We start from the raw sequence: 25,587 nt of genomic DNA, 5'->3' as shown, positions 1-25,587 counted from the left end.
ATGAAAGAGTTTAAGTATATGTGTGTTTGATGGCTCTGGGCCTGTACTCTCTGGAATTTAGGAGAATGGGGGCGGGTGGGGGGGGGGTCTCACTGAAACCTATTGAATAGTGAAATCCTAGATAGAGTGGACGTAGAGAGGATGTTTCTTATAGTGGGGGGGGGTCTAGGAACAGGGGGTTATTCTCCAAAATACAAGGATAGAGATGAGGAGGAATTTCTTTCACCAAAGGAATTCATTGCCAGGGAGAACTGTAGAGGCCAGGTCATTGGGTATATTTAGAATGGAGTTTAATAGGTTCCTGATTAGTAAATGTGTCAAAGGTTACAGGAAAAAGGCAGTAGAATGGGGTTAAGAGGGATAATAAATTAGCCATGATTGAATGTAGTAAAGACTTGATGGGCTGAATCGCCCAATTCTGCTCCTCTGGTCTCAAATTAACCAAGGTTTCCTTATCTATATTTAATGTTATATGGCCAGGGAAGACCAAAGTGATATTCATTTCTACAAAAGCCATCAACAATATGAAGTTAGCTTTAAAAAAATCTGTTAAAAATTAAATTGATCCATAGAGCTACTGATTGTTATAAAATCCCAAATCAGTCACGACCGACTCAGCAGACCTATTGATGCCAATCCATTCCTGCATGTGGTTGACACTTAGTTGTACTATGAAGTGAACAAGGTAGTGGGTCTTAATGACTACCACTCAGTAGCTGTGACATTCACCCTCAGGACTTGATACGAAAGGCAGGCCATGGTATATATTAAAACCCACCTCCTAAACAACTTTGACCCACTACAATTGACATACCACCAAAACAAGTCTGCAGTGGATGCTATCCCTCTTGCCCTACATTCACAACTAGAGTATCTGAATGGTAAGGGCACCTATGCTAGATATTATTTCTTGAATACACCAGTCTTGATGAAGGGTCTCAGCCTGAAATGTCAGCTGTTGGTTCCTCTCTCCATAGATGCTGCCTGACCTGACGAGCGCCCCCAGCACTTTGTGTGTGTTTCTCCTGATTTCCAGCATCGGCTGAATCTCTTGGTGTTTATGGCCAGATTCTATTCCAAATCCATCGACGAGTTTGCAGATGATGCCACTGTAGTGGGTCAAATCTGAAATAACAATGAGTCAGAGTACAGGAAGGAGGTAGAGAGCACTGTGACACGGTGCCACGACAATAACCTTTCCCTCAGTGTCAGCAAAACAAAGGGCCCGGTCATTGACTTCAGGAAGGGGTGGGGTGGGGGGGGAAGTGGTGCACACGCTCATGTCTACATGAACAGTGCTGAACCCAAAGGTGTTGATAGATTCAAGTTCGTCAGGGTGAGCATCACCAACCCGCATATACCACGGTCAAGAAAGCTTATCAACACCTCTGCTTCTTCAGGGGGCTAAAGTAACTCACCATGCCTCCTTGGACTCTCACCAGTTTTTATCCCTGCACTATAGAAAGCTTTCTGTCCAGATGCACCACGGCTTGCCACAGCAACTGCCCTGCACGAGATACTACAGGGAGTTGTGGACACACAGAATCCAGCCTCCGTCTGGGGACTCTGCACTTCTCACTGCCATCATAAGGCAGCCGGCAGAATCAAGGATTCTACCTGGCCTAGACGTTGTCTTTGCTCCCCTCGCCCATCGATTAGAAGATACAACACTCTGAAAGCACAGCCCACCGGGCTCAAGGACAGCTTCTACTCCACTGTGATAAGACTATCTAATACAATAAGCTGGACTCCTGAGACTCACAGTCTACCTCGTTATGATTTGACATTTTATTGTCTACCTCCACCGCACTCTCTGTAACACTTTATTCAGCACTCTGCCATTGCTTTTCCCTTGTCCCACCTCAAAGTGCTGAGGTGCAGAATTGAACAGTATGAAAGTTCTCACTGTACCTCCGTACATGTGACAATAAACCAATTTACCAACTCATTGAGTTCTATCAATTTTGTTTTTTATTTATGAGTTTTCTACAGAGTTGTATATATACGTTAGACGGTAATTACTGCCTCGTTAGAAATGATCGATATAGTTGTTTCCAAAATCTGAGGTATTTATGCATCATACCATTTATTCCACCCCCCACCCCTGTGCCAGGTAATTCCTCCTGCTGTGCACTGCATCACAGACCGTGGTGGATAATCTCAGTCCTGCTTTTTCCTTATTCTGAAGAAAGCTCATTCTTCAGAACCTTGAATGCATCTTTCGTTCCACAGAGGCTGCCTGACTTCTGAGCATTTTCAAAATTTTCAGTTTTCACTTCAGATTCAGATTCAAATTAGGCCAGTACGGCCTATTGTGTGCTGTATGTCAATAAATAAACAAATAGACTGCTTTAACATCTTTGTGCTTATCTCTCCCATTATCTAATAGATTTTTAACCAGATGCATAATGTTGATGAATGAGTACCTTTGCCTGTCTTCATCGATGATTTAATTCTTAGCCTTTCACTTACAGATCTCAATATATAAACATTTGAGGAGCCGAAGCTGTTTCCAATTGTCCTTATACAGAAATAAGGTAGCCATACAATATTACTGTGGTCACATCCAGGCCACCCCACTTTCTCTCCTCTTGTGAAACTGAGGATGTTATCTAATTCCATTTCTATGTCTCTTTTCTTATTTTCTCTTACAGGCATCCCAGACAGAGTCATAGAGGAACACAGTACAGGTATAAGTCCTTTGGACCATGACTCATTCAGATAGTCACAATTTCCTGCATTCGGGCTATAAGCCCCTGCCCCTTCCATGTACCTATCGAAGTGCCTCTTGAATCATTTTACAAACTCACAGTGTGTTACAAAATGTTTCTTCCTCTCTCCATTGCTTCTTTTACTGTTTCCGTTAAATCAGATACTCTCTAACCTACCAGATAAATCTCTACCCCCTGACCCACCTGATAAATCTGACCCACCTAATAAATCTCTATCCTCTAGCCCACCTGATAAATCTCTACCCTCTGACCCACCTGATAAATCTCTGCCCTCTGACCCACCTGATAAATCTCTATCCTCTAGCCCACCTGATAAATCTCTACCCTCTGACCCACCTGATAAATCTCTACCCTCTAGCCCACCTGATAAATCTCTACCCTCTAGCCCACCAGATAAATCTCTGCCCCCTGACCCACCTGATAAACCTCTACCCTCTAGCCCACCTGATAAATCTCTACCCCCTGACCCACCAGATAAATCTCTACTCTCCGACCCACCTGATAAATCTCTACCCCCTGACCCACCAGATAAATCTCTACTCTCCGACCCACCAGATAAACCTCTACCCTCTAGCCCACCTGATAAATCTCTGCCCTCTGACCCACCTGATAAATCTCTGCCCTCTGACCCACCTGATAAATCTCTGCCCCCTGACCCACCTGAGAAATCTCTACCCTCCGACCCACCTGATAAATCTCTACCCTCCGACCCACCTGATAAATCTCTGCCCCCTGACCCACCTGATAAATCTCTGCCCCCTGACCCACCTGATAAATCTCTGCCCTCTGACCCACCTGATAAATCTCTACCCCCTGACCCACCAGATAAATCTCTACTCTCCGACCCACCTGATAAACCTCTACCCTCTAGCCCACCAGATAAATCTCTGCCCTCTGACCCACCTGATAAATCTCTGCCCCCTGACCCACCTGATAAACCTCTACCCTCCAACCCACCTGATAAACCTCTACCCTCCAACCCACCTGATAAATCTCTACTCTCCGACCCAGCTGATAAATCTCTACTCTCCGACCCACCTGACACTGGGAATATCATCTTGGAAGAGAAAATTTGCCTTCTTTTGTACAATGGCTATTTATCAGTCTTTGTTTATGCCTCATTGTTTGTAAACATTGTCATTTACAGTAAATGCTGGCCTGAAAATGAATCTCAAGGTAGTATAAGGTACCATAAATGTACTTCGATAAACATTTTCTTTGATTTTGGCATGCTCCCTCAAAACCCATACAAACATTGCACCCCTCTATGAAATTGCTTTACTCTAACCGGGAAAATGATACCTTTGCTAGAGGAAAAAAAGGTCTATGAGTCAAATTATGGGATATATGATTTTGAAAATAATTGAATGATGTGCAGTGAGCTCGGTACCGATTAAAATCCAGCTGAGAGCTGTCCCTAAGGTTATTCATATCACTCTAGTCTTTATTTGAATGGTGATCTCTTCCTTCTCCCTACTCGAAAGGACTTTAGACCCAGAATTAAATGAGTGCCTTCAGAATGTTAGTACCGAATTGGGCACTACAACAGTTCGGCAGTGAAGAGTAATATGCTGCAGCAGTGTAAGGATAGAGCAACCTTCCAGTGCACAGCTCACTGGGATTCTGTGAGATGCATACTAAGGCCGATCGTGGCTGCTCAGAGCCACCACTTTCCCTGCACAAATGAGATTTGTAAATCTGCTTTGTTGCTCCCAAGACAGCGGTGCTACATCAACAGCCCCCACCACCATAACAATATGATTAATTCAACTCCGGCATTAATATAATGAATGGAGCACCAGGGGTTCTGTTCCAGTTTGCTTGGGAGGATTTCACTTCCATCTCCGTACGGGCCTGTTATTGTCAGGACATGTACAATATACACCCACAACTGGTGCAGCTGCAAAGTCTGCAATTTACCACCTGCCACCTACACACTCTCCCAAATCACTGCCAAGCTACTCCCACTTGTGAACCAATACAGACGTTATTAATAAGTAGATAGAGGGAAATTCTTTCTTTCAGGTGCAGGGCCACAGATTTAAAGTTAAAGAAAATTAAACACATAGCATGTACTAAACACTGAAAATAAAAGAATGACTCAGACAGGTCAGATGGTGCCTGTGAAAAGAGAAAAACGGTAAATGTTTCACGTCCATCATCCCTCTTCTGAAGTGGGAAAGGAGAGGAAAACAAGTTAGTTTCCATCGGAGAAGTGGTGGGGGAAGATGTGAAAATGCACGCAGTGGCCACTTTATTAGGTACAGGAGTGGAACCCAGTGTGGTCTTCTCCTGCTGCAGCCCATCCACTTGAAGGTTCGACATGTTGTGCATTCAGAAATGCTTTTCTGCACACCACTGTTGTAACACATGGTTATTTGAGTTGCTGTCAGCTTGAACCAGTCTGGCCATTCTCCTCTGACCACTTTCATTAACAAGGCCTTTCAGCCCACAGAACTGCTGCCCACTGGATGTTTTTTGTTTTTCACATCATTCTCTGGAAACTCTAGGGACTGTTGTGCATGAAAATCCCAGGAGATCAGCAGTTTCTGAGATACTCAAACCACCCCGTCTGGCACCAACAATCAATCCACAGTCAAAGACATTAGATCACATTTCTCCCCATTCTGATGTTTGGTTGGAACAACAATTGAAACTCTTGACCACGCCTGCATACTTTTATGCGTTGAGTTGCTGCGACATGATTGGCTGATTAGATATTTACATGAGCAGGTACACTGGTGTACCTAATGAAGTGGTCACTGAGTGTACATTCTCCTTTTGAAACTGTCCAGAAGTGTCAATAAAGTAAAGCCATACAAAAATTCGAAACACGATTGAGAATGGGATTGACGTACAACAGTGTTTAGAATATGACAGTCAATACCATGGGAAGCAGTTGAGGGAAATAACATTGAAATATTTAAGGTAAGGATTAGATTGTCAGGTTGATCTGGAGTGGGTTAAATTTTGGCACAGCATTGTGGGCTGAAGGGCCTGTACTGTGCCGTGTTGCTATGACGATAGTAAGCATCAGTGACAGGGTGAGACCAAATGTAGTAATGAAGGCAGTTATAAACATTGTTCTCCAGGGTTTGTAAATGGTGAGGCAGGGAGACATCTCCAGCAGGCCAGTCTAGAATAAGAAAAACTGACCCAACATGATGACAGACAGACATAGTTAGAAAGAAAGAGTATGTAAAGCTGGAATACTACCATAAGACCATAAGATATAGGAGTAGAAGTAGACCATTCAGCCATCGAGTCTGCTCCACCATTCAATCATGGACTGATCCAATTCTTCCAGTCATCCTCATTCCCCTGCCTTTGATACCCTGGCTGATCTATCTCTGCCTTAAATGCACCCAATTACTTGGCCTCCACAGCTGCTCATGGCAACAGATTTACCACCTCTGACTGAAGTAATTTCTCCCCATCTCTGTTCTAAATGGACATCCTTCAATCCTTAAGTCGTGCCCTCTTGTCCTAGACTCCCCTACCGTGGGAAATAACTTTGCCATATCTAATCAGTTCCGGCCTTTTAACATTCGGAATGTTTCTATGAGATCCCCCCTCGTTCTCCTGAACTCCAGGGAATACAGCCCAAGGGCTGCCAGACATTCCTCATACAGTAACCCTTTCATTCATGGAAACATTTTCATGAATCTTCTCTCAACCCTCTCCAAAATAAGTATATCCTTTCCAAAATAAGGAGCCCAAAACTGCACACAACACTCCAAGTGTTGTTGCACGAGTGCCTTATAGAGCCTCAACATCACATCCCTGCTCTTATATTCTGTACCTCTAGAAATGAATGCCAACAACGTATTTGCCTTCTTCACAACTGACTCAACCTGGAGGTTAACCTTTAGGGTATCCTGCACAAGGACTCCCAGGTCCCTTTGAATCTCTGCATTTTGAATAATCGTCTGCCCATTTATTTCTTCCACCAAAGTGCATGACCATACACTTTCCAACATTGTATTTCATTTGCCACTTCTTTGCGCATTCCCCTAAACTATCTAAGTCTCTCTGCAGACTCTCTGTTCCCTCAACACTACCCACTCCTCCACCTATCTTTGTATCATCAGCAAATTTAGGCACAAATCCATTAATCCCATAGTCTAAATCATTGACATACATCGTAAAAAGCAGCGGTCCCAACACCGACCCCTGTGGAACTCCACTGGTAACTGGCAGCCAACCAGAATAGGGTCCCTTTATTCCCACTTTCTGTTTTCTGCCGACCAGCCAATGCTCTACCCATGTTAGTAACTTCCCTGTAATTCCATGGGCTCTTATCTTGCTAAGCAGCCTCATGTGCAGCACCTTGTCAAAGGCCCTCTGAAAATCCAAGTACACAACATCTACTGCATCTCCTTTGTCTACCCTGCTTGTAATTTCCTCAAAAAATTGCAGTAGGTTAGTCAGGCAGGATTTTCCTTTCAGGAAGCCAAGCTGGCTTTGGTTTATCTTATCATGTGCCTCCAGGTATTCCATAATCTCATCCCTAACAATCAACTCCGACAATTTTCTAACCATTGATGTCAGGCTAACAGGTCTATAGTTTATTTTCTACTGTCTTCCACCTTTCTTAATAGTGAGTAACATTTGTAATTTTCCAGTCATCCATTACAATGCCAGATCTATTGATTCTTGAAAGATCATTGTTAATGCCTCAACAATCTCTCCAGCTACTTTCTTCAGAACCCAAGGATGCATTCCATCAGATCCAGGGGATTTATTCACTTTCAGACCATTAAACTTCCTGAGCACCTTCTTAGTCGTAAATTTCACTGCACATACTTCACTTCCCTGACACTCTTGAATGTCCGGTGTACTGTAGATGTCTTCCACTGTGAAGAAATGCAAAATACACATTTGGTTCTTCTGCCATCTCTGCACCTCTCATTACAATACCTTTAGCGTCATTTTCTATTGGTCCTATATCTACCCTCAATTCTCCTTTACCCTTTATATACTTAAAAATAACTTCTAATATCTTCTTTGATATTAGCCACCAGTTTCCTTTCATAATTCATCTTTTCCTTCCGAATGACCTTTTTTGTTTTCTTCTGCGAGTTTTTAAAAGCTTCCCAATCCTCTATCTTCCCACTAGCTTTGGATTCCTTGTATGCCCTCTCTTTTGCTTTTACTTTGGCTCTGACTTCACTTGTCAGCCACGGTAGTGTCTTTCTTGCCTTTGAAAATTTCTTCCTATTTGGAATATATCTGTCTTGCACTTCCCTCATTTTTCGCAGAAACTCCAGCCATTGCTGCTCTGCTCTCCTCCCTGCTAGTGTCCCTTTCCAGTCAACTTTGGCCAGTTCACCTTTCATGCCATTGTAATTTCCTTTATTCCACTGAAATACCAACACATTAGAATTTAGGTTCTCCTTCTCAAAGTTCAAAGTGAAACCGATCATATTGTGATCACTGTTCCCTAAGGGTTAAGGATATGTTCCTTAACCTATCACCACTGGATCATTGTACAAAAACCCAATCCAGCACAGCCGATCCCCTGGTGGGCTCAACAACAGGCCGTCTAAAAATCCATCCTTTAGACATTCTACAAATTCTCTCTCTTGAGGTCTAGTACTGGCCTGGTTTTCCCAATCCACCTTCATGTTAAAATCCCCAACGATTATCATGATATTGCCCTTCTGACACACCTTTTCTATCTCCTGCCGTAATTTGTTATCCACAGGTTGTAACAGGCAGGAAGTGAAATGTTGTCCCTCATGGTGGGATGGCATGGAAGCATAGTGGTGAGCACAACGCATTACAGTACCAGTGACCCAGGTTCAATTCCCACCACTGCCCGTCAGGAGTTTGTTCGTTCTCCCTGTGACTGAGTGGGCTTTCTCTGGCTGCTCTGGTTTCTACCCACAGCCCAAAGACGTACCGGTCGTTGGGTTAATTGGTCATTTTAAATTGTACTGTGATTAGGCGAGGATTAAACCAGAGGGTTGCTGGGAGGAGCGGCGCAAAAGGGCCAGAAAGGCCTGTTCCACGCTGTATCTCAATAAATAAATAAATAACAGTGAGGATTTGGGTAGAAACGTCAGAGGTTGGAGAATTAACAAGACAGGCAACTGAAATCTCAGAGTACCCTTGTGATGGTCGACAAATTTCATTTTCTGCAGTAGAGAGGCATTTTGAGCTGACCCTCTTTATCACTCCTGATGATGTGTCTCGGCCTGAAACATCAACTTGTTATTTCCCTCCATAGTTGGTGCCTGACTTGCTGAGATCATCCAGAATTTTGTGTACCTGAAGCTCTGGCATGTTCTCTGACAGCAGAAGGCCACAGGGCCACCGTGACGCCCCAGTGTCCACCCAGCCTCAAGGAATCCAGGCAAGTAGATTCCCTCATGGATATGGGCAAGAAAGTTTATTATACATGTCAGCAGTACCACTCAGAAATCAGACACCATGAGCTGATTACAAACAAGAGGAAATCTGCAGATGCTGGAAATTCAAGCAACACACATGAAATGCTGGAGGAATTCAGCAGGCCGGGCAAGATCAATGAAAAAGAGTCCTGATGAAGGGTCTCAGCCCGAAGTGTTGACTGTACTCTTTTCCATAGATGCTGCCTGGCCTGCTGAGTCCCTCCAGCATTTCATGTGTGTTACCAGGAGCTGATTGGTAGCTCCAGGTCCACACTCATTGTTTTCTATGGTTGACAAATTTCTTGGTAACCACATCTCATCATGACTAGAGTGCTTAGCTTATTTTTAAGATTCAAACATTGAAACTTATTTATTACATGTACCGTACACTGGAACACAAAGTGAAATGCATTGTGGGTTTAACAGTCAAAATAACCGAGGGTGTGCTGGGGGCAGCCCACAAGTGTTGCTACACATTCCAGCGCCAACTCATATACCCCCAATGCTCAGCAGAACAACTCGGAGCACAACAAGCAACAAAACAAGCCCCGTTCTCTCTCCCCACCCCCACACACACACACACACACACACACACACACACACACACACACACACACACACACACACACACACACACACACACACACACACACACACATTCCCCTACCACCACCACTAATAGCAACTATAACTGAATCACAGAACACCAATATCTTTAGCTTGCATATTTTAAGGCATCTTCTCACAGCTTCAAGCAGCCGGGTCCTATGTAAGGGGGGTAGGGAGCCAGAGTCATAGAATTATACGCACAGCATAGAAACAGGCCGTTTATTGCAACTTGTCTATGACAACTAGTGCGTCTGTCCAAGTTAGTCCCACAGTGTGACCAGATTTAGCTCCAACTCCAGTTTGTAGGTGATACCACTGTAGTGGGCTGCATCTCAAATAACGATGAGTTGGAGTACAGGAATGAGACTGAGAGCCTAGTGACATGGTATCATGACAACATTAGGGTGGCAGGGTGGAGATGTGTCTGTACCAGAGGTGTAAGGCACTTGTTCCCTCCACTAAACTGCAAGATGTAGCACCTGCTTACCCGCACAATCAGGGTTACGTGAAGCCATGGGAGCAGGTGGTGGACGGTCATACGAGCAGCCGGTGCCGATCGCAAGTCCTGGTTATTTGACCACTGACACCTGGTAGACAATCTCTGAAGAGTATTGATAATGGCTGGGGTCATCTGTCTTGTAAAGACACTGCCCAGAAGAAGGCAAACCACTTCTGTAGAGAAATTTACCAAGAACAATCATGGTCATGGAGAGACCGCAATTACCCACGTCATATGACATGGCACATAATGATGATGTCATTTGACATGGCACATAGTGAACAAATGAATGTCATGACAATGACTGTTCTGCCAATGTCAACAAAAGAGCTGGTCATTAGCTTCAGAAAGGGGGAGCAGTGTTCATGCTGCTCTCTACATCAGCATTGGTGTTGGGGTCAAGAGTTTCAAGTTCCCAGGTGTGAATATCACAAATAACCTGTCCTGGTCCAACCACGGTGATGTCACAGCCCAGAAAGCTCACTAACACATCCCCTTCCTCAGGAAGCTAAAGAAATTCAGCATATCCCTGTCGACTCTTACCAGCTTTTAATCAGTACACCACAGAATGTATGCTGTCTGGCTGCACAATGGCTTAGCATTGCAACTGCTCTGCACGTGACCACAAGCAACTCAGGGAGTTGTGGGCACAGCTCAGCACATCACAGAAACTGCCACGGACTCCGTCTACACAAAGCAGCCAGCATAATCAAAAACCTGAACCTCTTCACCCTCCCACCAAGCAAAAGGTATAAAATCCTGAAAGTGGATCGAAGGACAGCTTCCACCCTGCTGTATTAGACGTGTTAGATAAGATGGACTCCTGGCCTCACAATCTACCTCGTTATGATCTTATTATTTACCTGCCCGGCACTTTTTCATAACTTTGACAGTTCATTCTGCACTGTTAATGTTTTAAAATACCATGTAGATTTCTTAGGCACGTACATATATACAGATAGGATGCCTAAGACTTTTGCACAGTACTGTATTTCTCAATGTAGAGCAGAGGACAAGTTTATCAATCTGGCGGGAGCAAAAGACGTTGGGAATGGTGAGAGTGGAGTGCCACGGAAGTGTATAGGACAGGTGGCAGAGAAGGAGTGCCCAGGCAGGGGGTGGAATGGGTGCAGACTCACCCAGCCCTGAGACACCAGGCAAGGTCATTAGATTCCAAACAATTGGTTTGTTGATCATTACAGAATATCTCTCTGGTGCTTCCCGCTCCCTCCCCTCTCCCTTCCCTTTTCCCAACCATGATTCCCCTCTCCCTGCCCCCTTCCTACTCTCAGTCCAGAATAGAGACCCAGATCAGAATCAGGTTTATCATCACTCACACATGTCATGAAATTAGTTTTTGCAGCAGCAGCAGTACAGTGCAATACATAAAACTACTACAGTACTGTGCAAAAGTCTTGGGCACCACGTCTACGTATATATGTGCCCAAAACTTTTGCACAGGACTGTACTTGTTCTACCTCAGTATACTGTGTAATGATTTGATCCATATAAACAGTATGCAAGACAAGCTTTTCACTGTATTTCCATACAATAATAAACCAATACAAATATTACCATGTTTGGCCAAACCCACTCAACCTTTCCTAACCTTTGCTATCCAAAATTTTTCTAGCTGGTATAATTACAGTATATCTGCCTTTATAGCTTCCTTAAGCTGAAAAAGCTGCCCCTCCTGTTCAGAAGACATGTTTCCCCTCTCACTACATCCTGTCTTAATCCTATGTCATTCAATTTGAACTTAGAGTAAAAACAAAAAAACAAAATCCCCAGAGATTTATCAGGAGGGAATGAAAAACTATCTGTTGGAGCATCTATGAAGGGAAATGGACCCTTGGCATTTCTGGCTGAGACCTTTCAATCTGCAGTCCCTGGTATCTCCACTATCAGAGCGGATCCTAGCAAGTGTTATTCATATTCCCAACCACCAAGCACATCTACATGGGGTAGGAAAGCAGCATCCACCATCACAGACCCCCACCATACAGGCCACGCTCTCTTCTCGCTGCTGCCATCAGGTAGGGGGTACAGGAGCCTCAGTTATTACCCCTCAACCATCAGGCTCCTGAACCAGAGGGGGTAACTCGACTCAACTTCACTCACCCCGTCACTGAACTGTTCCCACAGCCTAGGGACTTACCTTCACTCTTCATCTTGTGTTCTTGCTTATTTTTTTCTCTTTTGTATTGGCAAAGTTTATTGTCTTTTGCACATTGGATTTTAGTCTATCCTGTTGGATGTGAAGCCACACTCAGGTTGGAGGAACAACACCTTATATACCGGCTGGGTAGCCTCCAACCTGATGGCATGAACATTGACTTCACTAACTTCTGTTAATGCCCCTCCCCTTCTTACCCCATCCCTGATATATTTAGTTTTTTTTTCTCTCTCTGCCCATCACTCTGCCTGTTCTCCATCTCCCTCTGGTGCTCCCCTCCCCCTTTCTTTCTCCCTAGGACTCCCGTCCCATGATCCTTTCCCTTCTCCAGCTCTGTATCCCTTTTGCCAAACACCTTTCTGGCTCTTAGCTTCACTCCACCCCCTTCAGTCTTCTCCTATCATTTCGCATTTCCCCCTTCCCCTCCCACTTTCAAATCTCTTAGTATCTTTCCTTTCAGTTAGTCCTGACAAAGGGTCTCAGCCCGAAACATCGACAGCACTTCTCCCATAGATGCTGCCTGGCCTGCTGTGTTCAACCAGCATTTTGTGTGTGTTGCTTGAGTTCCCAGCCTCTGCAGATTTCCTCGTGTTTGCCTTTCATTCATTCTATTGTGTTCCTTGTATTTACTGGGAATGCCTGCAAGAAAATGAATCTTGGGTTGTATACGGTGACATGTATGCACTTTAATAATAAATTTACTTTGAACTTAGAGAGCTTCAATCCTTTGCACATCCATTGGGAAGCTGGTGCCAAGCTGCCATCTTGAGCTGCTGCCGTTCATTCTGATTGTGATACTGCCATAATTTCTTAAACACGAGATTCTGCAGATGCTGGAAATCTAGAGCAACACACACAAAATACTGGAGGGATTCAGTAGGTCAGGCAGCATCGATAGAGAGGGATAAACAGTCGACATCACAGGCTGGGAGGGTTATTGTTATGTGTCACTCTGCCACAATGACAATGGGTTGGAAGCTCCAAGATCTTAATGATGAACGGATGATAATTTATTTCCAAGCGAGCACGTTGTATAATTAAGGGAACCTACAGGTGGTGGTGTAGCCTTGCACCTGCGGCCCTTGTCCTCTTTGGTAGTGGGGATCACGAGTTAGCAGAGGCTCTGCAGCCATTTTGCACACTGCTGCCAATGCAGGCTATTTGGCCCTGGAAGTCGTCAAGCTTCTTTAAACTTGTCGGAGCTGACTGAGTTTACAATTTCTGCGGCGTACTTCGATCCTGTGCAGGCCCTCGTCCCAAACCCCCATACCAGACGGTGATGCAGCCTGTTAGAATGCTTTCCACGGCACATCTGTGGACACTTGTGAAATCTCCTCAAACTCCAAATGAAATATAACCGATGTTGTGTCTTCTTTATAACAAACAGCATGAGGAGTTTGAGAATATTTTGGTATATCGGCATGGACTAGAAAGGCAGAGATGGCCTGTTTCCGTGCTGCAATTTGTTATATGGTTATATATTACCATTGACTCCTGCAAATTTCTACAGGAGGGGACTCTGGTCAGAATGGAGGAACCTTGTACGGGGGCTCTTGAAGGCTGAAGACTCACATGCAACATTTTTAGAACAGCTTCTCCCCCTCCACCATCAGATTTCTGAATGGTCAATAAACACTACATCACATTTCTGCTTTCACACTATTTATTAATTGTTACTTGTAGTAATATTTTATGTATAGTAATATTTACAATAGTTTTTTAATAATATATCTGGCACTGTACCACTATCACAAAACAACAAATTTCATGACCTATGTCTGTGATAATAAACCTGATTCCGATGCTTCCTTTGGAATGTGTGCAAATATAAGAAACAGCTTATCAAAGATGTACCAGTTATCAGTTAATTGGTCATGGTAAATTGTCCCGTGATTAGATCAGGGATAAATCAGGGGTTGTCAGGGGATGCTGGATGGTGCAAATTGAAGGACCGTTCTATTCTGCACTGTGCCACTAAATAAATAAACGTAACAAAGTTTGAGCCAAGACCTCAACAGAGACTGCAGTTCAGCACAATGAAGCCCAGTAGTCAGAATGTTGTAATTAACTACATATTTCCTGACAAAATTGTCTTGTTTTACTACAGGGAGGGTGTATTTGATGTAGTTTCTGTTCCCTCTGCTCTGTAAACTGGCTGTTTTCTAAGTAAATTACATACAAAAGACTGGCATGAGTTCAAAGCTCCATTCTACTTCCAATGCTGTCAGTAAATACTCCATCATTTCCACCATCTTGCCTTGTGTAGCTTGTGTAGCTTTCTCAAGTCCATTGGTTTTACCTATGTTGCTACAATTTTGGTTTCTGGTGCATGTCAATGCTTACAGATGCCTTGGCCCTAAACCAAGGGGTCCCAACCTGGGTCCACAGACCCCTCATTTAATGGTAAGGGTCCATGGCATAAAAAGGGTTGGGAACTTCTGGCCTAAGTTCTACCACTCACTTCTCTGCGATGTTTACTCCGCTCTGCACTGAACTAGGGCTGAGACTGAAGCCTGCCCTGAGCTCCATGACATTTACTTGGCTCTGTGTTGAACTGAGACTGAGGTCAGGGCCTGCGATGGCCGCTTCACTTTTGTTCTGAATGCTATTTGCTTACAGTTACTGTTTGCACAATTTGTTTTTTATTCTCTCCACATTGGGTGTTGGGCGGTCTTTTTTTATGGGTTAGACCATAAGACACAGGAGCAGAATTAGGCCATTTGGCCCATCGAGTCTTCTCCACCATTCAATCATGGCTGATCTTTTTGTCCCCTCCTCAGCACTACTACCAGGTCTTCTCCTTGGATCTTTTGATGCCATGCCCAATCAAGAACCTGGTTCTTTTGGGTTTCTTTGCTTTGTGTCTGCCTGTAAGGAGAGGAATCTCAAGGTTGTATAATTTATACTTACTCTGATAAGAAATGTACTTTGAACTTTGACCTTTTCCCTTCAAGTTCAAGTTTATTGTCATTCAACCGTAGACAAATATACAGCTAAGCCAAACAATGGTCCTCTGGAGCCAAGGTGTAAAACACCAGGTATAGTACATATATCACATACAGCACATAAAATAATATAAAGAGATTAAAAATATTCTGCAGATGTACAAGTTGACATAAAGTGCATATACTCTATGACATATTGTTAAATATGCTGCTGTACTATGCTGCTGGCACTGTCATAAATAACTTGTACTAGGTGCTAACAGGGTGTTCAGAAGTCCCACTGCCTGGGGGAAGAAACTGTTCCCCAGCCTAACAATCCTTGTTCTTATACTGCGGTACCTTCTGCCTGATGGTGGGAGGCAAAGAGATTTTGGGGTGGACAGGAAGGGTCCTGGACAACATTGAGGGGTCTGTGAACACAGTGCTTACTGGATAGGGTGGGGGGAGTGAAGAAGGATGTGATGATTCACTCTGATGATCTTAGGGTGTTATTTAGAATGCACTTCTGGAACCAAGATCTTGTCCTGACATCTCCTTATATCGCTTCGAGTCATAGAAACAGGTCCTTTGGCCCATCTAGTCCATGCGGAACCATTTAAACTGTCTACTCCCATTGACCTGCTTGATCAAATTTTGTTTGTTAATTGCATGGGGAAAACACAAGTTCAAGTTCATACGCTGGGTATAAATTCTTAGTGTCAGAGCAACATGGGTCCTTTGGCCCGACCTTCCCTTGCCGACCTCAATGTTCACCCACCTAGACGCAACTTCTTGATTTGGGCCCATATTCCACTCAGCCCCCTCTCCTCCATGTACTGGTCCAAGTGCTTCTCAAGAGATACTATTGTACCTGCCTCAGCCACTTCCTCTGGCAGCTCGATCCATATCCTCACCACCCTCCGTAGGAAATGGTTGCTCCTTATATCCATTTTAAACCTTTCCCGTCCACTCTAAACCTAAGCCCCCCCCCCCCTTAGCTTTTTGGAATGGCAGCACAGTATATTATCAACACGACAAATTCAAGTTAGCATAAATGTAAGTTAGCATCAATTATACATGGTAGCGTAGCAGTTAGCACAATCGCTTTAGCTCCAGTCACCACTGATCAGGGTTCGATTCCCGCCACTGTCCCTAAAGAGTTTGTGTATTCTTCCCATGACCCCAGGGGTTTCCCCACACATTTCAAAATGGCCTACAGGTTAGGGTTGGAAAGTTCTGGGCGTGCTGAAGGAGTGGAAACACTTGCAGAGCTACCCCCCGGCATTTCCTCAGACTACATTGGGTACTGGCGCAAAACAACGGGTTTCACTGTGCGTTTTGAAGTCACTGTGACAAGTAAAGCTGATCTTTAACTTACGCTAAAGAAGCATTGCAACATTAGTACAAGCTGAAGAGAGAATACAGAATTTGTAGTGTTATCGAAATGCAAGGTCTTCTTGATAGTGAAGAATGAAGACAACAACCAGGAAGGTTTCTATAGATCATAAACGCAGACAGTAACAGGTGTGATGGATGTGTCGGTCTGGATTAAATCAGGCAGTAATGGCTCTTATGGCCTTGCAGCAGACTGGGAACTTGTTGTTAAATTGTGAAGTACACCCACTGGAGACAGGTGAGCAAAGCCAAGGCTAAGACTAAACCTGAGGTCCCTTTGATGATACCAGAGGAAAACGATTGATTTTTGAACGAGGTGTGGACATTATACAATTTCAGGCAGAAATTCACTTATTATTTTTGTGAGCTCTAACCTGCAGGTGAGTTCAAACCAAAATAATGCAAAAGGGCCTCAGATTAAAATTTTATTTGAATAGCAGTACTTTCGAAAATGCAGCGTCCCTTCAATTCTACACAGCAACTGTCAGCCAAGCGTTTGAGACAAGCCAAATTTCACAAACTTAACAGTACTACTGAGGGATCCACACTCAGGACAGAGGTGAACAAGAAGCAGCAGACACCAGCATCCAAACAGAAAGGCAAACCACATAGGGTGAATATGTAGCATTCTCCAATAATTCACAATGGTGGCATGCATCGTTAAGGACCTCTGCACCCAGGACATGCCCTCTTCTCATTGTTACCATCAGGAAGGAGGCACAGAAGCCTTGAAGACACACACTCAGTGTTTTAGTAACATTTTTCTTCCCCTCCAGCATCAGATTTCTGAATGGTCCATCAAGGAGGAGGTACAGAAACCTGAAGATGTGCGCTTTAGGAACAGATTCTTCCCCTCCACCATCAAATTTCCTTCTGATCCATGCACCCATATATATATTAATTATATATTAATATATACTTATTAATACTTAAAAAGACCAAGGTAAAACATCTGAATGATTGCCACTCACCTCAATAATAAGCAAATGCTTTGAGAGGCTGGTCAAGGACTACATCTGCAGCATGCTACCACCCTCACTGGACCCCCTACAATTCACCAATAGACACAACTAATTGACAAATGATGCAATAGCCACAGATCTACACACTGTCCTTACACATCTGGAGAAGAAGGATGCTTATGTGAGAATGCTGTTCTTGGACTACAGTTCAGCATTCAACACCATAGTTCTCACCAGGCTCCACAAGAAGCTCAGAGACCTCGGCCTTGATCCTGCCTTGTGCAGCTGGATCCTGGACTTCCTGCTGGCAGGTGGTAAGAGTGGGCTCCCTCACCTCTGCCCCTCTACACAGGAGCCCCCAGGGCTGTGTCCTAAGCCCCTCCTTTACTCTCTGTATACCCACAACTGTGTTGACACCCACAGCTCCAATCTGCTAATTAAATTTGCTGACGATACTACATAGATTGGCCTTATCTCAAATAATAATGAGGCAGCCTACAGAGAAGTCATCACCCTGACACAGTGGTGTCAAGAAAGCAACCTCTCCCTCTATGTCGCAAAAACAAAGGAGCTGGTTGTGGACTACAGGAGGAATGTAGACAGGCTCATCCCTATTGACATCAATGGATCTGGAGTTCAGAGGTGAACAGCTTCAAATTCCTCGGTATACACATCTCCAAGGACCTCATTTTGTCTGTACATACCGGCTGTGAGGTGAAAAAAAAGCACAACAGTACCTCTTCCACCTCAGACAATTGAAGAAGTTTGGCATGAGGCCCCAAATCCTAAGGACTTTCTACAGGGGCACAACCGAGAACATCCTTATTGACTACATCACTGCCTGGTATGGGAAATGTACCTCCCTTAATCACAGGGCCCTGCAGAGTGGTGCGGACAGCCCAGAGCACCTGTAGATGTGAACTTCCCACAATTCAGGACATTTACAGCAACAGGTGCGTAAAAAGAAGCTGCAGGATCATTGAGGACCCGAGTCACTCCAACCACAAACTGTTCCAGCTGCTATCATCTGCAAAACGGTACCGCAGCATAAAAGCCAGGACCAACAGGCTCTGGGACAGCTTCTTCCACCAGGCCAACAGACCGATTAATTCACACTGATACAACTGTATTTCTATGTTATATTGACTGTCCTGTTGTACGCACATGCTATTTATTACAAATTACTATAATTTGCACAGTGCACAGTCAGATGGAGATGTAACGTAAAGATTTTTACTACTCATGTATGTGAAGGATGTAAGTAATAGTTAATTCAATTCAATTGCCTAGATATTATTGTATACTATATATACATAACTGTAAATTACAGTACTTTTTATGTATTGCACTTACTGCTGCCAGAAATCAACACATTTCACGACATATGTCGGTGACAATAAACCTGATTAAACAATCCAAAGATGTGAGTCCAACTGTGCAATTAAAATTCAGATAATAGTCTAGACTTGAAAATAAAATATCTGTTCAGTCTCTGTAATGACCAGGAAACTACAACATAATTATTTAAAAAAAAAGTCTGGTTCACTAATTCCCTTCCACCCTGAAAACTAATTCCCCTGAATACTTTTCAGCAGTGATCATGTGTCGCACAGTCCAAAGGTGATCCATTTTTAAATTAGAGTTTGCAGAATGTTTTGCCCAGCTGCCCAGAATCCAGTTTAATTGGCAGATGAAGTATCCCATCTGAAACACACATATCAGGTTTAAATAATCAATTTGATTATTGACCTTCCCCTACAACTTCTTTCCTCTTTAAGTACGTTCATTCTTTCCTATGTGCCATGTCATATGATGTGGGCGATCATGTTCTTTCTATGACCATGATTGCTCTTGGCAAATTTTTCCACAGAAGTGGTTTGCCATTGCCGTCTTCTGGGCAGTGTCTTTACAAGATGGGTGACCCCAGCCATTATCAATAATCTTCAGAGATTGTCTGCCTGGTGTCAGTGGTCACATAACCAGGATTTGTGATCTGCACCAGCTGCTCATACGACCACCCACCACCTGCCCCCATGGCTTCGGGTGACCCTGATTGGCGTGGGGGGGAGGGGTGAAGCATTGTTAGGGCACCCAAGGGTGACCTGCAGGCTAGCGGAGCGAAGGAGCACCTGACACCTCCTTTGGTAGAGACATATCTCCACTCCTGCAACCACTCTCTAAGTACAGTGCTGTGCAAAAGTCTCAGGTACATATATGTAGCTAGGGAGCCTAAGACTTTTGCACAGAGTTTTATGTACTGCACTGTACTGCTGCAACCAAAACAAATTTCATGACATGTATGAGTGATGATAAACCTGATTCTGATATGGGTCTGTTGTGGACTGAGAGTGGGAAAGGGGCAGGGAGAGGGGAATCATGGTTGGAAAAAAGGGGAAGGGAACGGGGAGGGAGGAGGAAGCACCAAAGAGACGTCCTGTAATGATCAATGATCCAATTGTTTGGAATTCAATGACCTTGCCTAGTGTCTCAGGGCTGGATGTGTCTGTACCATTCCACCCCCTTGCTCCTGACACTTCTTCTCTGCCACCTATCCCACGTCCTTCTCGTGGCACTCCACCATCACCATTCCTAACATCCTTTGCTCCTGTCAGATTTACAGACTCATTCTCTGCTCCACGTTGACAAACACAGTACCCGCAAAGGTCTTAGCCACTTTGGCTTTATACAGTACATCTGTTTAAGAATTTTTCTCAGGACTGTATATTTCGCCCTTTTGCAAGTAGTTGCAAATCTGTTTTCAATAGCTTGTCCAGTAATGCATGCTCGAGTAGCAAGGAAATGAGAGATGGGTTGGACTGGGGCAATTTTTCCTGGAATGAGGGAGGCTGAGGGGTGACATTATAAAAGTTTATGAAAGCACAAAAGACATCAGTAAGGTCACAGACACAGGAGATGGAAATACAGAGTAACACATACTGAGCAAAATGCAGGAGGAACTCAGCGGGTCAGGCAGCAAGATGAAGAGTCTTGGCCCTGAAACACCGACTCGTTTTCCCTTCCTGTGGAACCTGCCTGATCTGATAAGGTCACAGTCATGCCCCCCGGGTAGAGAAACCTAAAACTAGAGGGCACAAGTTTATAATGGGAGGGGACAGATTTAAAGGGGAGCGGGAAACTTTTTCCACAAGCTACTTGAGAAAGTGGCAGAGCTGGGTATAATTACAATGATTAAAAGCCATTCATTTGTTGAAAGAGACAGCTTGGAACAGGCCCTTTCGGCCCTTTGAACCACACTGCCCAGCACCCCCTAGTGTAATCCTAGCCTCATTACAGGACAATTTACCAACCGGTGTATCTTTGGACTGTGAGAGGAAACCGGAGCACCGGGAGGAAACCCACGTGGTCACGGTGAGAATGCACAGACCTCTTACAGGCAGCGGTAGGGATTGCTCCCTGGTCACTGGCTGTGCTAACCACTGTGTCAGCCCGGTACATTTAGACCAGTATAAGTTTGGATCAGGGGTTCTCAACCCTCTTTGTATCACGGACCAATGCCATTAAGCAGGGGTCCGTGGACCCCAGGTTGATACCCCTGCCATAAAGGGATACGGGCCATACACAGGTAAATGGGACCAGCTCAGGGGGGTACTGAGGACCAGTTGGGACAGAGAGACTGCTTCTCTGCTGATCACGTGTGTAAATAAAACTCTCTGGTCCCTCTCTGTTCCAGACTGCATCCCACAACAGTGTTTCCTGATTCATTCCATCAAAACCCCCGAAAATTTGGAACCGCCTTCCCCCAAATGAGCCGCCTGGTTAAAAACTACTCCGCCTGCAGTCTCTCCAGAGGCTGCTCTCTGCTGTTCTCCCTGCGCCTTTCTCATTTCCTCAGCTTTAACTCCATCCTAGCCAAACTAATCACCAGGTAAAATCGATCTTATCAGATCTATTTCAAAATAGGCTCGGCTGAGAGGGTTAAAACCCAAAAGGGTGGTTTTATTCCACGGACTGCACCGCGACTCGTGAGGCTGTCAACTGGCTGCAAAGGGCTTTGGGACGTCCTGCGGAAGGCGCCATAGAAATGCAGTGTTCTGACGGGCGATTCGGTGAGATGCCGCACCGCCGGCCACCGACGGGATGGGGAGTCCGGTGCAGTCGCCACCGTCTTCGTCCAAAGCCCTTAAAACAGTGAAAAGCACCACTTCCTCAGCGTTATCCCACCTACTGATCCCGGCCAGAGAAATCATTAACCCCCCCCCCCCCCACCACCACCACCACCACCACCCCCGTTTATCACAGCGCCAATAAAGCTTAATTTATTCCACCAATTCCTTGAGGTCCCTGACTCAGTCCGGAGCCGTGGGTATTTCAGCTTTCGCAGATTTACAAAATACCCTCCACCATCCCTCTTCCCTCTCCCCCTCTCTCTTTCCCTTACTCTCTCCCTTTCCCTCTCCCCCTTTCTCTTATCTCCCTCTTACCTTCTTTCTCCCCTCTCTTCCCTCTCTCATCTTCCTCTCCCCTTCCCTCTTTCTCTTCCTCTCCCTCTCTCTCTCTCTCTCTCTCTCTGTCTCCTGTTTATCCTTCTCTCTCTCTCTGTTAATCTCTCTCACACACACACACCCCTCACCCCTCACTTCCACCCGCAGGAACAGGAGACGCTGAGATCCACCGGTTCTCAATGCAGTCCGGTCAAATGTTTTAACTTTCAACGCACTTTCTATATGGCTCGCACCACATTATCGCGCCATTTCTCAGCATCCTTCTTTTAGATATAAACACACTCAAAATGCCAAGCATTCTCGTTTAGAATCAAGCGCACGCAACCTTAGTAAATGTGCCGATTCGTTGCAGATGAGATGGGTGCGTTTTGTCAGAGTTCCGGAATATTTTTAAAACGGGCTACTAACCTTTACCTTCCTCAGCTCTGCAACCTTGCCGAGCTGCTTCTGAGGAGAACTGATGTCGCTCGCCACTCCCTCCTCGGTGCTCTGCCTCACTGTGGATGCCGGCGTTATTCCCCCGAGGGGACTGGGCAGCCTGGACACTCCCTCTCCCTCTCAGTTCAACCTGACAGGTTCTTTAGTCGCGTCTGGACCCCTCCCCGTCTAGATTCTAGCAGCTTTGATGGCAGAAAACGATGGGCCAAATGGCCCTTTATTCTGATGGGAGCTCAGTCAGTCAAGCAGAGAAAGTTCAAAGGAAATGTGTCATCAAAGTATGTAAACCATATACAACCCTGAGATGCACCTCTTTTAGAGACCCACAGGAAAGCAAAAAAATGCAATAGAATCCATGATAAACCCAAGACTGACAAATATTCGATATTCAAAAGAAGACAACATTAATAATAATTAAAAAGCAAACAAGTAATGCTGAGAACAGCAGCTGCAGAGTCGCCCAGAATGAGTCAGGTTAGCGCTGAGGTGAGTGAAGTCGGTGCGGGAGCCCGATGGCTACAGGCCACAGGCTGCAGAGATTGATCAGTGCTGAGTTGAGGTGAAGTCGGTCCAGGAGTCTGAAGACTGCAGGCCACAGGAACAGAACCACTTCAGCGCTGAGATGAGAAGTCCATCCAGGAGCCCGCTGGCTACAGGCCACAGGAACAGAGCCAGTTCAGTGCTGAGATGAGGTGAAATCGGTCCAGGAGTCCGACAACTGCAGGCCACATTAACAGAGCCAGTTCAGTGCTGAGTTGAGGTGAAGTCGGTCCAGGAGCCCGATGGCTGCAGGCCACAGGAACAGAGCCAGTTCACTGCTGAGTTGATGTGAAGTCGGTCCAGGAGCCCGATGGCTGCAGGCCACAGAAACGGACCAGTTCCCTACTGAGTTGAGGTGAAGTCGGTCCAGGAGCCCGATGGCTGCCTGCCACAGGCCGTAGAGTACAGTCAGTGCTGAGGTGAGTGAAGGCGGTCCAGGGGTCTGATGAGTGCTGGGCAGGAATTGCTCCTGAACTTGGCAGTGTGGGACCAGAAACTCCTGCATCTCCTACCCGATGGTAGTAGTGACAGGAAAGGGAGAGGATCAAACACAAGCAGGCGGGACAGGCTCAGATGATCTTTGCTGACATGGAGAAGTGGTGTAATACTAGATATATATAACAGATCAGGCAGCAACCGAAGGGGAGAGAATCATTGTTGACTTTTCATAATTGTTGTTCCTGTTTATAAAACTAAATCACCTTTTGTTTCTTTAATGCATCCCATTACAATTCCTGTCTCCTTGCTCCAAATAACCCCTTTCATAGACAAGAGAGACACAAGACTGCAGAGACTAGAACCTGGAGGAACTCAGCGGATTGAATTCCTTCCTGTGGAAGGAAAGGAATTGTTGACATTTCAGGTCAAAACTCTGCCACAGGGTTTCCCTTTGGCTCTCTCTACCCTACCATTCTTTCACTCCATCTTAAACATGGAGTTACATTTCTCCAAGGACTGTCACCTTGCCATGGTGGCGAAGCTTGTGAATTCCTGAAATCAAAGCCGTGGAGCTTAGTTCCTGGTGGGGTCACCCATGGTGGTAAGGTCAAGGGGAAGTTCCAGATAACAAGGGATCCAACCAAGATCTTAACACTGGAGCTGGCGGAAGATGATGACTCATCACAATGGCGGTGAAGATGGAGAAGGCTGCAGCTGTGTGGGGTCCCCAGATGTCTCGCATTCCATGCCACTAGTCCCTGACCCAATCTGTCAAAGACTGTGTTGTCGCTACCTGTGTATCAGCCTGCCCACCTTAAACAATGTCATGTACAGATGTTGTTCGTATGTGGATCCCAGATTAGCCTCCACAACTACACGAGGACTCAAAAGACAGCCCCTTCGGAGAACATCATACTCAACTCGAGTGATCACACCCAGCATCATTATGTGCTGTGTCGTCTGATGTGGGCGATCATGGTCTTTCCTTGGCAAATTCTGCAGAAGTAGATTGCCATTGCCTTCTTCTGGGCAGTGTCTTTACAAGACGGGTGACCCCAGCCATTATCAATACTCTTCAGAGATTGTCTGCCTGGTGTCAGTGGTCACATAACCGGGACTTGTGATCTGCACCACCTGCTCCCGTGGGTTTATGATACACCTTGCCCAAGGGCGACCTGCAGGCTAGCGGAGGGAAGGAGCGCAATATACCTCCTTTGGTAGAGACGTATCTCCATATGATCGCAGTACTACTATCGTGTAGCACAGAAACAAACCTTTTCACCCAGCTTCTCCATAGCAGTCAAGGTGCCTTTTAAACATTGTAAATGTACCCACCTCTGACAGCTTGTTATACACTCACCATCTCTTGTGTGAAGACTTTCCCGCTTAGCCCCCTTTTAAAATTTTTCCTCTCTCCCGTTAAACTGTGCCTTCCAGATTTAGACTCTCCTACATTAGCATCATATTCTGTGCCGTGTGTTTATTATGGTAACTAGTCACATGAGTAAAAGTGAAGGGAATAAGTTATGTCTTCATGCTTTCTTTTGTTGTAATGGCTGGAGCCCGACAAATGTCATATTTTTTGTTGACTGCTCAATAATGCTCAATTGCACTTAGCTTAGACCATAAGGCATAGTGCAGAATTAGCCCATTCAGCCCATCGAGTCTACACCACCATTTCATCATGGCTGATATCAGATCCCACTCAACCCCATATACCTGCCTTCTCTCCATATCCTTTTATGCCTTAACCAAACAGGAAACTATCAACTTCCGCCTTAAATATACCCACAGACTTGGCCTCCCCCGCAGTGTGTGGCAGAGCATTCCACAGATTCACTACTGTCAGTCTAAAAAAAAACTCCTTACCTCTGTTCTAGAAGGTCACCACTCAATTTTGAGGCTGTGCCCTCTAGTTCTGGATACCCCCACCATCGGAAACATCCTCTCCACATCCACCTTACCGAGTCCTTTCAATATTTGGTAGGTTTCAATGAGACCCCCCTGCATTCTTCT

General features: G+C 45.1%; 1 protein-coding gene across 1 annotated transcript in view; it reads right to left on the bottom strand.

Annotated features, from left to right (window-relative positions):
* The window catches only part of LOC132381785 (synaptosomal-associated protein 25), a 202,991-nt gene extending 180,376 nt beyond the window's left edge, over positions 1-22,615 (bottom strand). The window contains exon 1 of the mRNA XM_059951351.1: positions 22,564-22,615. The gene's annotated coding sequence lies outside the window, so the exon portion shown is untranslated. The remainder of the gene's footprint in view (positions 1-22,563) is intronic.
* Positions 22,616-25,587: the final 2,972 nt, after the last annotated feature.

The sequence above is a fragment of the Hypanus sabinus genome, chromosome 26, assembly GCF_030144855.1.
Source record: "Hypanus sabinus isolate sHypSab1 chromosome 26, sHypSab1.hap1, whole genome shotgun sequence".
Lineage (NCBI taxonomy): Eukaryota > Metazoa > Chordata > Chondrichthyes > Myliobatiformes > Dasyatidae > Hypanus > Hypanus sabinus.
This window is presented reverse-complemented; position numbering and strand designations above follow the sequence as displayed.